This window comes from Chrysochloris asiatica, unplaced genomic scaffold, assembly GCF_000296735.1.
Source record: "Chrysochloris asiatica unplaced genomic scaffold, ChrAsi1.0 scaffold00255, whole genome shotgun sequence".
Classification (NCBI taxonomy): domain Eukaryota; kingdom Metazoa; phylum Chordata; class Mammalia; order Afrosoricida; family Chrysochloridae; genus Chrysochloris; species Chrysochloris asiatica.
In genome coordinates this window covers 1,327,265-1,339,528 of record NW_006408773.1, presented here as the reverse complement: position 1 = coordinate 1,339,528, position 12,264 = coordinate 1,327,265, and positions in this window count along the sequence as shown.

The following is a 12,264-nucleotide window of genomic DNA, read 5'->3' as shown; positions in this document are numbered from 1 at the left end:
TCTTTTTCTTTTTTTTTTTAATCAGTGATTAGTGCTGCTACTCCTGTTGGTTTTTGGTTGCAAATAGCTTGGTATATTTTTTCCATCCTTTGACTTTTAATCTGTTTTTGTCTCTCTGTGTAAGATGTGTCTCTTGCAGACAGCATATTGAAGGATCTTGTTTTCTTATCCATTCTGCCACCCTTAACTGGTGTATTTAATTCATTTACATTCAGTGTAATTATTCATAGGTATGGATTAATTGCTGCCATTATGTTTGTTTTTTGTGGTGTTGCTGCTTTCTTTGTTCTGTGTATCTTCCTTTTCTGAGTTCATGCTTTTTGTGTTCTTTCTTATGAGTTTCCTCATAGTTTTAATGTTTCCATGTTCTGCTTAGATTTTCATTTTCTTGGTATGTTGTGAAGTGTTAATTTTCTTTGAGGTTACTATATATTCCATTACTTTTCCCTTCCATTTAGTGCAGTCCATTTTATCTTGTAATCTACCTGACCTTCTAACCATCTGGACATCTATTCCTATGTGTTTACCTTCTTTTACATTGTAATTGTTTTGATAATAGATTTACCTCCCAGATGCTCTGAGTTTGTTCTTACAGTTTTATTCTGTTCTCGACTCTTCTTTCTGTTGATTTAGTTCTGGGTTGTGCTGCCAGATAGGTCAGTCTCTGGTTGTTGTCTGTTCTTGTTTGTTCTCAGTCCACAGAACTTCCTTTAAATGTTTTGTAGAGCAGGTTTGGCAAAATCCCTTAGCTTCTGTTTATCCTGGTATGTTTTCATTACACTGTCATATTTGATTGATAGGTTTGCTGGACAAAAGATTCTTGGCTAATAGTTTTTTGTTTTTTTTTTTTTCTTTCAGGGTTTTATATATGTCTCCCCATTGCCTTCTTGCTTGCATGGTTTTTGCTGAGAGATCCAAGCTTAATCAGACTTGCTTGCCTTTGTAGGTAACACTTCTCTTTTCCCTGGCTGCTTTGAGGATTCTCTCTTTATCTTTGATTTTGAAGAGCTTGGTTATGACATTTCTCAGGGATTTTCTTTTGGGGTCTATTCTTCCTGGGGTTAGGTGAGTTTTTTGAATGTTCATCTTTTCACTTTTCAGGATGTTAGGGAAATTTTCTTCCAGAAGTTATTCAACTATTTCCTCTGTGGGTTTGTGTAATTCTTCCTGTTCTGGAATGCCGATAATGCCGGTATAGATATTGGTCTATAATTTTCTTTCTTAATGATGTCCTTCCTTGGTTTTGGTATAAGGGTTATGCTTGCTTCATAAAATGTATTAGGAGATTTTTCATTCTCTTCTATATTCTGGAATAATGTGAGTAGAATCGTTGACAGCTCTTCCCTGAATGTTTGGTAAAACTCACCAGTGAAGCCATCTGGGCCTGGACTTCTTTTGGTTGGAAATTTTTTGATGACTTCATCAATTTCTTCTTATTTTATGGTTCTGTTCAAGTTGTCTACTTCACTCTGTGTAAATTTAGGTAGGTCATGTTTTTCTACAAATTTATCCATCTCTTCTAAGTTTTCAAATTTGTTGGAGTATAAATTTTCATAATATTCTGTTATTATCCTTTTGATTTCCTTTGGCTCCATTGTGACATTGTACATATAATTTATAATGTGTGTTATTTGTGTCTTCTCCCTCTTTTCTTTTATTAGGTTTACCAATGGTTTGTCAATTTTATTAATCCCTTGAAAGAACAAGTTTCTTGTCCTGTTGATTCTTTCTATAGATTTTTTCTGTTTTCTGTCTCATTTATTTTTGATCTAATCTTTATTATTTCTTTTCTTTTTGTGACTATATGTTCCCTCTCTTGGTGTGCTTCTAATTGTTGGAAATGCTGTGTTAATGTCTTAGTTTTGCTTCTTTCTTCTTTTTGGATGTGCTCATTTATCACACTGAATTGTCCTCTCAGCACCACTTTTACCGTGTCTCAAATGTTGAGTTTCCATTGTTGTTAGTTTTGAGGAATTTTGTGAGTTCACGTTTAATTTCTTCTACTACCCAGTTGCTTTTAAGCAGTTTCAGTTTTCATGTATTCAACTTTATTTCCTTGGTCTTATTGTTGATTTTTAGTTTTATAGCACTGCAGTCTAAAAAGATGCTTTGTAGTGTTTTGATGTTTGTAAAATATATGGATGCTTGCTTTGTAAACTAACACATGGTCAGTTCTGTTGAATGTTCCAAGTGCACTGGAAGTATGTGTATTGTGCTGGTGTGGGTCAAATGCTCTTTACACATCTATGAGGTCAAGTTGGTTGATTGTGCTGTTTAGTTCCTCTCTAACTTTGTCGAGTTTCTTTCTGGTTGTTCTATCCCTTTGCGAAGTGGCATATTAAAATCTCCCACTATAATTGTAGATTTATCTTTTTCGTTCTTCAATTCTAGTAAGGTTTGCTTTATATATCTTGGTGCTTTTTCACTGGGAGTGTAGATATTTATTATGGTTATGTTGTCTTTCTTAATTGACCCTTTAATCATGAGATAGTGTCATTCTTTATCTCTTATGCTGGTTTTTGCCTGAAAGTTTATTTTATCAGAGATTAGTATTACCACTCCTGCTTGTTTTTGTTTGTTTGTTTGTTTGTTTTATTACAATTAGCTTGGTATATTTTTTTCCATTCTTTAACTTTTAGTTTGTTTTTGTCTTTGTGTGTAAGTTGAGTCTCTTGCAGGCAGCATACTGAAGGATCTTGTTTTCTTATCCATTCTACCACTCTCCATCTCTTCACTGGTGTATTTAATCCATTGACATTCAGTGTAATTCTCAATAAGTATGTTAATTACTGTCACTATATTCAGTTTTGTGGTGCTGTTCATTCCTTTGTTCTGAATGCCTTCTTGTCCTAAGTTCATTTTTTTGTGCTAGTTCTTGTCAGTTTCTACTTAGTTTTTATGTTTCCTTGTTCTGCTTGGGTCTTCATTTTCATGGTAAGTTGTGAGGTATTAACTTTCTTTGGGGTTCCCTATAGTCTATTTCTTACTAGGTAGCCTGGAATAAAGAGTCCCACTCAGGTCAATTTTAGGGCTGGATCCCAGAGTCAGATGTCATAAGAAGCTGCCAAAGGATCAGCCCGTGGGACCAGTGGAGCTCTTCCCAGTGACATCCTCACTGTGCCATGGCAAAACTGTGGGTGCAAACTGGACCTTTTTTCGGGCATACTCCCACCCTCCTGAACGTGTCTGGGCTGGACAGTGAAGGTGTGACAGGGGAGAGGAGGGAAGAAAAGTGTGAAATCCATCACACCTCTTTTTTCAGATGCTGCTTCATGGTTTTAGTGCTTTTATCATTGTGTCAGGCCGGCTGTGGACCTGTTCTCTGATTACACCCCAGCTGGGGGGCCACAGGGTATCCCACATCCTGATTGATTGAAAAATAACCATATTTCCCTTTTCACAGTTAGATTTCTCCACCAGCGGGTACAGGAAACTGACCCCTGCACCTTATTCTAGATCTAAATCTCTGGAGCTGCTCCAGGAAAGCAGCTTCTCTGGTTTTTCTGTGTCTCCACCAAGGAACCTCTCCTATCTGACCTCTAGCACTTGTTTTATGAGACCAGCAATAATAATTACTCCCTCTCTGATGAACCCACAAGATCTCAATGAGAAAAAAATCAGATGATTTCTCACATGCTATTAGTAATAGCAACTGATATTTATTTAGAATGTATTACATATCAAGAACTCTTATAAGTGCTATACATACATAATTCATTATAATCTTATAATAATCCTATGAAGCATTTTTTATTATAACTATTTTATAAGTAAGGAAATTGAAACAAATTTTCTAAGTAACACTTTCTTGAACATACAACTAATTAAGTGTTGGTGTGCTGTGAAATAGGTTCTGACTCATAGTGACCCAGCATAGGGCTTCCTAGGCTGCAAATATTTACAGGAGCAGAAAGCCTAATTGTTCTCTCATGGAATGGCTGGTAGTTTTGAACTGCTGATCTTGAAGTTAGCAGCCCAACTCGTAACCATTATGCTACCAGAACTCCTTAGTTATGTGGTAGAGTTGGTATTTAGTCTTTGGAAGTTTAAATCTAAAACTTACATCTTTAATCCTTTTAATCACTATGCTATAATATCACTCAAAATCCATCATTAAAAATTACTTATGAAGATACTAAGATTTTCTTTCTTTTCTTCTGTTCCTATCATTGTGTCTATGTCTTCAAAATTACTTTTCTTTGTGTTTGTTTCTGCATTCCATGTTGTAGGATTTCCTCAAATGTCAATCCTTTTCTGTGTGTTCATATTTAAAATCAAGGCACTATAACAGATGGTATCCTGGAGGGCAGTGTAAGATAAACATTGTACTGCCAGATCGGTTTGAACAACCACGTTGGCGATTCAAATCCACTAGATACTCCTCAGAAACCCTACACAGGGTTGCTATGGGTCAGAACTTACTAGACGGCACTTAAAAAAAATGATAAAAAAAAAAAAAGCCCATGTGTTTGAGCAAGTAGTATGTGTTTATTAAGCTAATACTTAACTGTTACATTAGAGTAATTAACATTTTGCTATATGTAGACCTTATATTCTTGAGCAGCGCAATTTCTCCAGAGAAGGATCTGTCTATCATTTGTCTCTTTAAACTGGACTTCCAGCTTTTCCAGAGTTAAATGAGAGAAAGGTGTAGTGATCTCATTATTTAATATGTAAACATTCCCTTAATTCTTCCGCTTTTAGTATAGCATCACTATTTACAACTGCATCTAAGTTACCAAAGCTTATGTCCCTCGATATAAACTTCTTTGGGAAATAAATCTCTAGGTTTCTGCCTAAAGGCATATGCAGGTATAGAGGAATATACAAGGTAGGGGAGGGGATCTGACAGTTGAAGTGTTTCTTAAATAGACCTTCAATGTAATATTGTTGACATTTGCCTTCAGAGCTACCAGATGCTTATTGCCCCATCTTTCCAAGTTTCTAAATCATCATTGTAATTACTCTTTTTAACTTCTTTAAAGCATAAGTTCACGTTCATCTATCTTATGTTTTCACTCTGTCTCCCTTACTATCTTTATCTCACCTCATTAGGATTAGGTTTTATATTTACCTTCTATGCCATAATTTATCATTAATTTGTACTGCTTTCCAGCTTCCAGAGTTGTACTCACATCTCATCTGCTCTGTTCATCCCAAGGACTTACATCTTTTTAACCTATTAGTAAGGTTTAGGAGAAAGCAGACATTAATGCATGTTACTGTACCATGTTTAACAAAAATATTGCATTATCTTTCTTGATAGGTCAAGAACAGACTGCAGAAAAATATAATTTCATGCCCTGTTATGATTCTGAAAAAAATTATGATTACTGTATTAGCTAAGGTGTTATTAATGATGACAAAGTTTTGAGTGTAAAATTTTTGTAATAGTCAGTTATCACTGACCTGTTATTTAATCACAGGCATAACTCAACTTTCATCCCTTGAGGAAACTTATGAGTTCTAGGGTCTATAGCAGAAACAGATGAAAGACTATGTTGTTACTGTTGTTAGGTGTCATTGAGTTAGTACCGACTGATAGCAACTCTATATACAAAAGAATGAAACACTGCCCATTCTTAGAATAACCACACAATTGTTGCCACACTTGAGCCCATTGATGCTGCTACTTTGCCAATCCATTTCGCTGAAGGTCTTCCTCTTTTTCTCTGACCCTCCACCTTACCAAACATGATATCCCTCTTCAGTGACTGGTCCCTCCTAACAATATGTCCGAAGTGTGAGAGATGAAGTCTGGCCATCCTGGCCTCCAAGGAGCACTCAGACTATACTCCTTCCAACATAGATCTGTTTCTTCTTTTAGCAGCCCATGACACTTTCAGTATTCTCCTTAAACACCATAACTCAAGTGCATCAATTCTTCTATGATCTTCCTTATTCACTGTCCAGCTTTCGCATTCATATGAGGTTACTGAAAATACCATGGCTTGGGTTAGGTGTACCTTAGTTCTCAAGCTGACATCTTTGTTCTTCAACACTTTAAAAAGGTCTTGTGCAGCAGATTTTCCTAATGCAATACGTCATTTGATTTCTTGACTGCTGCTTCCATTAGTGTTGATAGTTGATCCAAGAACTATGAAGTCCTTGACAACTTCAATCTTTTCTCCACTGATAAGAATGTTGTTTATTGGTCCAGTGGTGAGGATTTTTGTATGCTTTACATTGAGATACAAGCCACACTGAAGGCTGTGGTCTTTGATCTTCCTCAGTAAATATTTTAAGTCCTTTTTACTTTCAGCAAACAAGGTTGTATCATCTGCATATCACAGATTGTTAATGAGTCTTCATCCAATACTGATGCCACATTTTTCCTCATATGACCCAGATTCTCAGACTATTTGCTCAACATACATGTTGACTAAGTATGGTAAAATAATACAACCCTGGCACACACATTTCCTAATTTTAAACCATTCACTGTTCCATGTTCCCATGGTCTGTGTACAGGTTCTTCATGAGCACAAGTAATGATTCCGGAATGCTCATACTTTGCAATGTTGTCCATAGTTTTTCATGATCCACACAATCTGTATACTCCTTTATGCTTCCATCTGGACTATTGGTGTTGTGTACTGTGAACCACAAGGTCATCAGTTCATATCCACCAGCTGCTTCTCAGAATCCTTATATAGGGTCGTTATGAGTCAGCACTTAACCAACTCGACAGCATTTAACAACAGCAAAAATGTTTCCATTCTTCAGACTAAAATAAAACAAAACAAAAATCTACAAATATTCTCTATGTGGAAGTAATTATAATACCAATTACTAAGTAAGAAACATTTGCTTAATCAATAGCCTGTGATTCTTCTTACTTTAGTATCCCTCTTAAGAGTTTTATTTCCCATAATATTCAAGAGGCCTCATGCTTAGTCTGAGACTGTATCCAGTCAACCAAATACTTGAGAATTTCTCTTTTTGAGAGTGTTTTGGGACCTGTGGCTCAGCAGATGGCAGCAAGACAGAAACTAGCAGCTGTCTGGGGCTCATTTCAATTTTGACTTGACGCTGGAGAGCCCATCTGTCCAGGACACACTTATTTTCAATTGCTCCACCTAGAAATAGAGTGCACGGAGTTATCTGGCTATTGCTGAACTTGTTGAGAGTGTTGGTGATAAGACCTTTAAAACTCAACAGCATCCTCAGAGCTTTCTGTTTGCATTTGGTTTCACTGCATAAGTAATTTTGATATACTTAAAAAGCTATAATGTTTAACACTTCTAAATTGAATATACTTCAGCAATGCTGCCATGCAAATCAGTTGTTTAATTAAAATGCAATAAATGTCTTATCATGTGTAATTAAATGTTTTTTGTATTACAGGCAGTTTAAAGTGCAATTATTTCTCTAGCAATAGATTGACAAGAAAGTGTATTTATATAAAGGGTATAAAAAGGTAGGAATTAAGATGCTGTTGTTGTCAAGTGCTGTTGAGTCGATTCCGACCCATAGTGACCCTGTATAGGGTTTCCAAAGAGCAGCTGGTGAGCTTGAACCACCGACCATGCAGTTCAAACGACTTTGCAGACTGGCACATTATCCCACAGCGCCTCATAGATGTAAATAAGTTTTAAAATATTTTTTACAGATGACCTTAGAACTTTCATTTGATTTTCCCTTAGTCTTTTATTGAAATTTCTTTCAAAAGTCAATTTTGAACCTAAGCCCATGGATAAAGACATAGCCACAGAAGTCTACTGCTGAGAGTGAAGCATCCAGCTGATATGGAGTGAGAGGAGATGCACAAGAACACCCAAAGTTGCAGATAGTACCCATTTGATCTAGCCTCGATAGTTCGATGATCAGAACTCGACTAAAGGAAGACTAAAAAAAAAAAAGGAACAAAACAATTTTTGATAAAGAAAACAAGGTTAATTGCTACAATTTGATGAACTTGACATATAGTAACTCTAAATACCAAGAGAGAGGGAAGAATTCTTCACATCAAGTATCAATGCTATCCCCTCTGTACACAGAGTAGATAGGGATGGGCAATTTAGACAGTGGCTACCTAAAATGAAGGGGTGATAAAGACATGAAGTGACTGGCTTACAAGGTTTCAAGGGGGAGTATAGTTTAATAGTGTATGGGGGAAGAAAGAGTTCCCTCTGAATAGTTTTCATCTTGTCTAGATTGGTTTTGTTGTTAGGTGCCATTGAGTCAGTATAGACTCATAACAACCCAATGCACAGCAGAACCAAACACTGCTAGATCCTGGGCCAACCTCACAATTGTTGTCACGCTTGAGCCCATTGATGCTGCCACTTTGCCAATCCCATCTCGATAGGGGTCTTCCTCTTTTTCGCTGACCTCCACCTTACCAGTAACTGGTCCTTCCTCACAATGTGTCCTAAGTGTTAGAGACGAAGTTTGGCCATCCTGGTCTCCAGAACACTCTGACTGCACTTCTTCCAACACAGATCTATCATATATCGTTTCATTGCCTTGGTCACAATCCCCTCCAAAGGGTATAACCTGCAATCCTGCCCCCTACACTAACACACACACACACACACACACACACACACACACACCCCAGTCTTCAGCACACAATCGCTCTCCCTCTCTGGATCTAAACTCTGCAGCTGCTCCATCACTCCACATCATCGTCTCTGCCTCCCTCTCAGGCATCACTGCTTCTCTGGGTAGGGTACCACTCTCAGCTCTTCTCCGTTGATGGTCCTAGGGACCTCTGCTCCTAGACTGGAAAGTTAATCACTCCTTTCCTTGCTATAAAAGGTCTGCCTTTACATTCCCAACCCTCACATTCAGTCCTGATAACAATTATTCACTACTGTATCACAAGAGACCCATCTGCATTTCATTTCATCAGCTCCGCCTAGACAGATTGGATACTACTCACTGGAGATTCTGCCTTCATCCAGGTCCCCTGGCTCTAGGTTCCCTCTTGAAAGCTTGTAAGCCAGTCACTTCTTGCCTTTGTAGTCCCACCCCCATTTTGGGTAGCTAATGTCCAAGTTGCCCATCCCTCTACACTCTGGTGTGGTGGGGGTGGGAATGATTCTTGCTGTAAGGATTTCTTCCCTCTTTTGAGCTACTGCATCCATGGGTATAGGTCAAGCTCATCAAATTGTATCAAATTACTCTTTTTTTTCCCTCTTCTTTCTTCTTCTGGTTGCTCTCTGATCATCCAGTCATTGAAGCCAGGTTAAGTGGGTATTATATGCAAATGTGGGTGTTCTTGTGCATATGCTCTCTCTTTCTATTAGCTGCATGCTTCACTCTCCACATTGTAGGGTTTAGCTCACCATTTCATTGCTGTTTTTCCCTCACTTCCCCTTACCGGTGACGAGCGTGGTCACCGATCAGAGAGTGTATTCCCATTGAGTTTTATTCTTTTTTTTTTTTTTTGACTGTTGCTATTTTTTTTTTAAATTGTCTTGTTGTGAATTATATGATAGTTTACATGGGAGAACATTAGTTTTACATTCATTCTATCGTACATCATATCATTGCCATGGTTACAAGCCCCTCCATGCATCATCAACCGACCAAAGCCTGCCCACTACACTATCCCCCCCACCCCCCAGTCTTCAGCACACAGTCGCTCTCCCTCTCTGGATCTAAAGTTCCGATCTGCTCCATTGCTCCACATCTCTGCCTTCATCTCGGGCATCACTGTTTCTCTGGGTAGGTTCCCGCTCTCGACTCTTCTACGTTGATGGTCCTAGGAACCTCCGCTCCTAGACTGAAAAGTTATTCTCTCCCCTCCATGCTATAAAATGTCTACCTTTACACTTCCAACCCTCACAATCAGTCTTGATAACAATTATTCACTATTGTATCACAAGAAACCCATCTGCATTTCATTTCATCAGCTCCACCTAGGCAGATTGGATACTACTCACTGGAGATTCTACCTTCCTCCATGCCCTATGAATCTAGCGTCCCTCTTGAAATCTTGTAAGCCAGTCACTCCTTGCCTTTGTACCCCCCCCCCCCCCATTTTGGGTAGCCAATGTCCAAGTTGACCATCCCTGTCTACTCTGTGTGTGGAGGGGGTGCTTCTATAGGTGTAGGTCAAGTTCATCAAATTGCACCAGATTATTCTTTTTTTCCTGTTCTTTCTTCTGGTTGAGCTCTCATCATCTGGTCATTGAAGCCAGGTTAAGTGGGTATTATCTGCAAGTGTGGGTGTTCTTGTGCATATGCCCTCTGTTTTTATCAGCTGAATGCTTCACTCTCCACATTGTAGGGCTTAGCTTGCCACTTCATTGTTGCTTTTCCCTCATTTCCTCTTATCTGTGACGAGCGTGGTCACCAATCAGAGAGTGTATTCCCATTGAGTCTTAGTCTTGAAAGGGGATTTGCAATGAGGGGACCCAACCACTTGCCTTGATGTTTCCTGGGCAAGCAACTTGTTTGTTCTTGTAGTAACAGTCCGTCTGCCTCTATTGTTTTGTATTTTCCCTGTAGGTTTTCTTTCAAGAAGTATCTTCTATTCTTCTAGCCATTCCAGGCTGGTCTCTTCATCTTTACAAGTGGAAATTTCCCGTCTCTGGAGATCTGGATGTGGTTCAGGCTTCTACCTATAGTCTTATATATTGCAGAGGCTCCTCAGGAAGCCTCCTTCACTGGGCACTTTGTAGCCCCATTTTAGGTATTCCAATCAGTTATAGGCAGAAGACGGAGTTACAAGCTTTCTATGTGGTGTTGCTGACTATTCCTTTCTCTCCCCATCCAGTGTCAATTTTATATTATAATGCAAGGAATACAAAGATTAAAAAGACAGCCAATCATCTTAACATTATTACCCTCTTTTCCTCATTCCATCCATGTCTCAATCTCTGTATCCCAGAGCACTGTAGTTCCAAGGTTGTGTCTACATCATTCTTTACCTCTGCCCCACTTAGCCCATTCAAACATGCCAAATTGTTCTCCCATCTGCTTTGTTCTTCCATTCCCCTCTCCCTTCTTGTATATTGCCCCCGTTCCCAGCACCCAAACTTTCCTGTGTCTAATCCCTACCCTGTGTTCCACCTTCCCTTCCTTCCCCTCACCCACCCCCAACTTACCAGCGATCAACAAAGAATCACCCCCACCTCCCCTTTAGTATGGGTTCTTTTTCTTAGTCTTTTACAGTATTGGTCCTAAGCAGTATTTCTCTTTTTGTGATTGACTAATTTCACTCAACATAATGTCCTCAAGGTTCATCCATGTTATGCGGTGGCTTACCGCTTCCTTTTTATTCTTCAAGGTAGCAAACTATTCCATTGTGTGTATGTACCACAGTTTGTTTATCCATTCTTCAGTTGATGGCACTTTAGCTGTCTCCATCTTTTTGCTATTTTAAATAGTGCTGCTATGAACATTGGTGTGCATATATTTACTCGTGTTTTGGCTCATATTTCTTGTGGTAAATATCAAGTAGAGGAATTTCTGGATCATAAGGTATTTCTGTTTTCAACCTTCTGAGGAAACGCCATATTGCTTTCCAGAGAGGTTGGACCATTTTTCAGTCCCACCAACAATGCAGGAATGTCCCAGTCTCTCCACATCCCCGCCAGCATTTATTGTCCTCTACATTTTTTATCTTTGCTGTTATAGTTGGTGTGAGATGATATCTCATTGTTGTTTTGATTTGTATCTCTCTCATGGTTAGTGATCGTGAACATTTCTTCATATGTTTGTTGGCTGCACGGATGTCTTCCTTAGTGAAGTGTCTGTTCATGTCCTTTGCCCACTTTTTAATTGGGTTATTTGTCTTTTTCTTGTAGAGGTGTTGTAGTTTCCTGTATATTTTAGAAATTAGTCCCTTGTCTGATATGTCATTGCAAAAGATTTTTTCCTATTCTGTGGGTTCCCTTTTTTACTCTTCTGGTGAAGTCTTTTGATGTACATAGGTTTTTAATTTTTAGTATGTCCCACTCATGTATTTTATCTACTTTTGTTTGTGTGATTTTCAAAATGCTTTGTAGTCCGTGTATTCCCAGAATTAGTGCCCTCACATTTGTCACTGATGGCCTTCATAAATCTGGGATTCACATTTAGGTCCTTAATCCATGTTGAGTTGTTTTTTGTATAAGGTGTGAGGTGAAGGTCTTGTTTCAGTCTATTGCATATCGTTTTCCAGTTCTGCCCGCCTCATCTGTTGAAGAGACTATCACCTCCCCATGCGATATATTTAGGTGTTTTGTCAAAAATCAGTTGGCTGTATGTAGATGTGTTAATTTCTGGGTTCTCGATTCTGTTCCATTGATATATGTACCTTTCATTGTA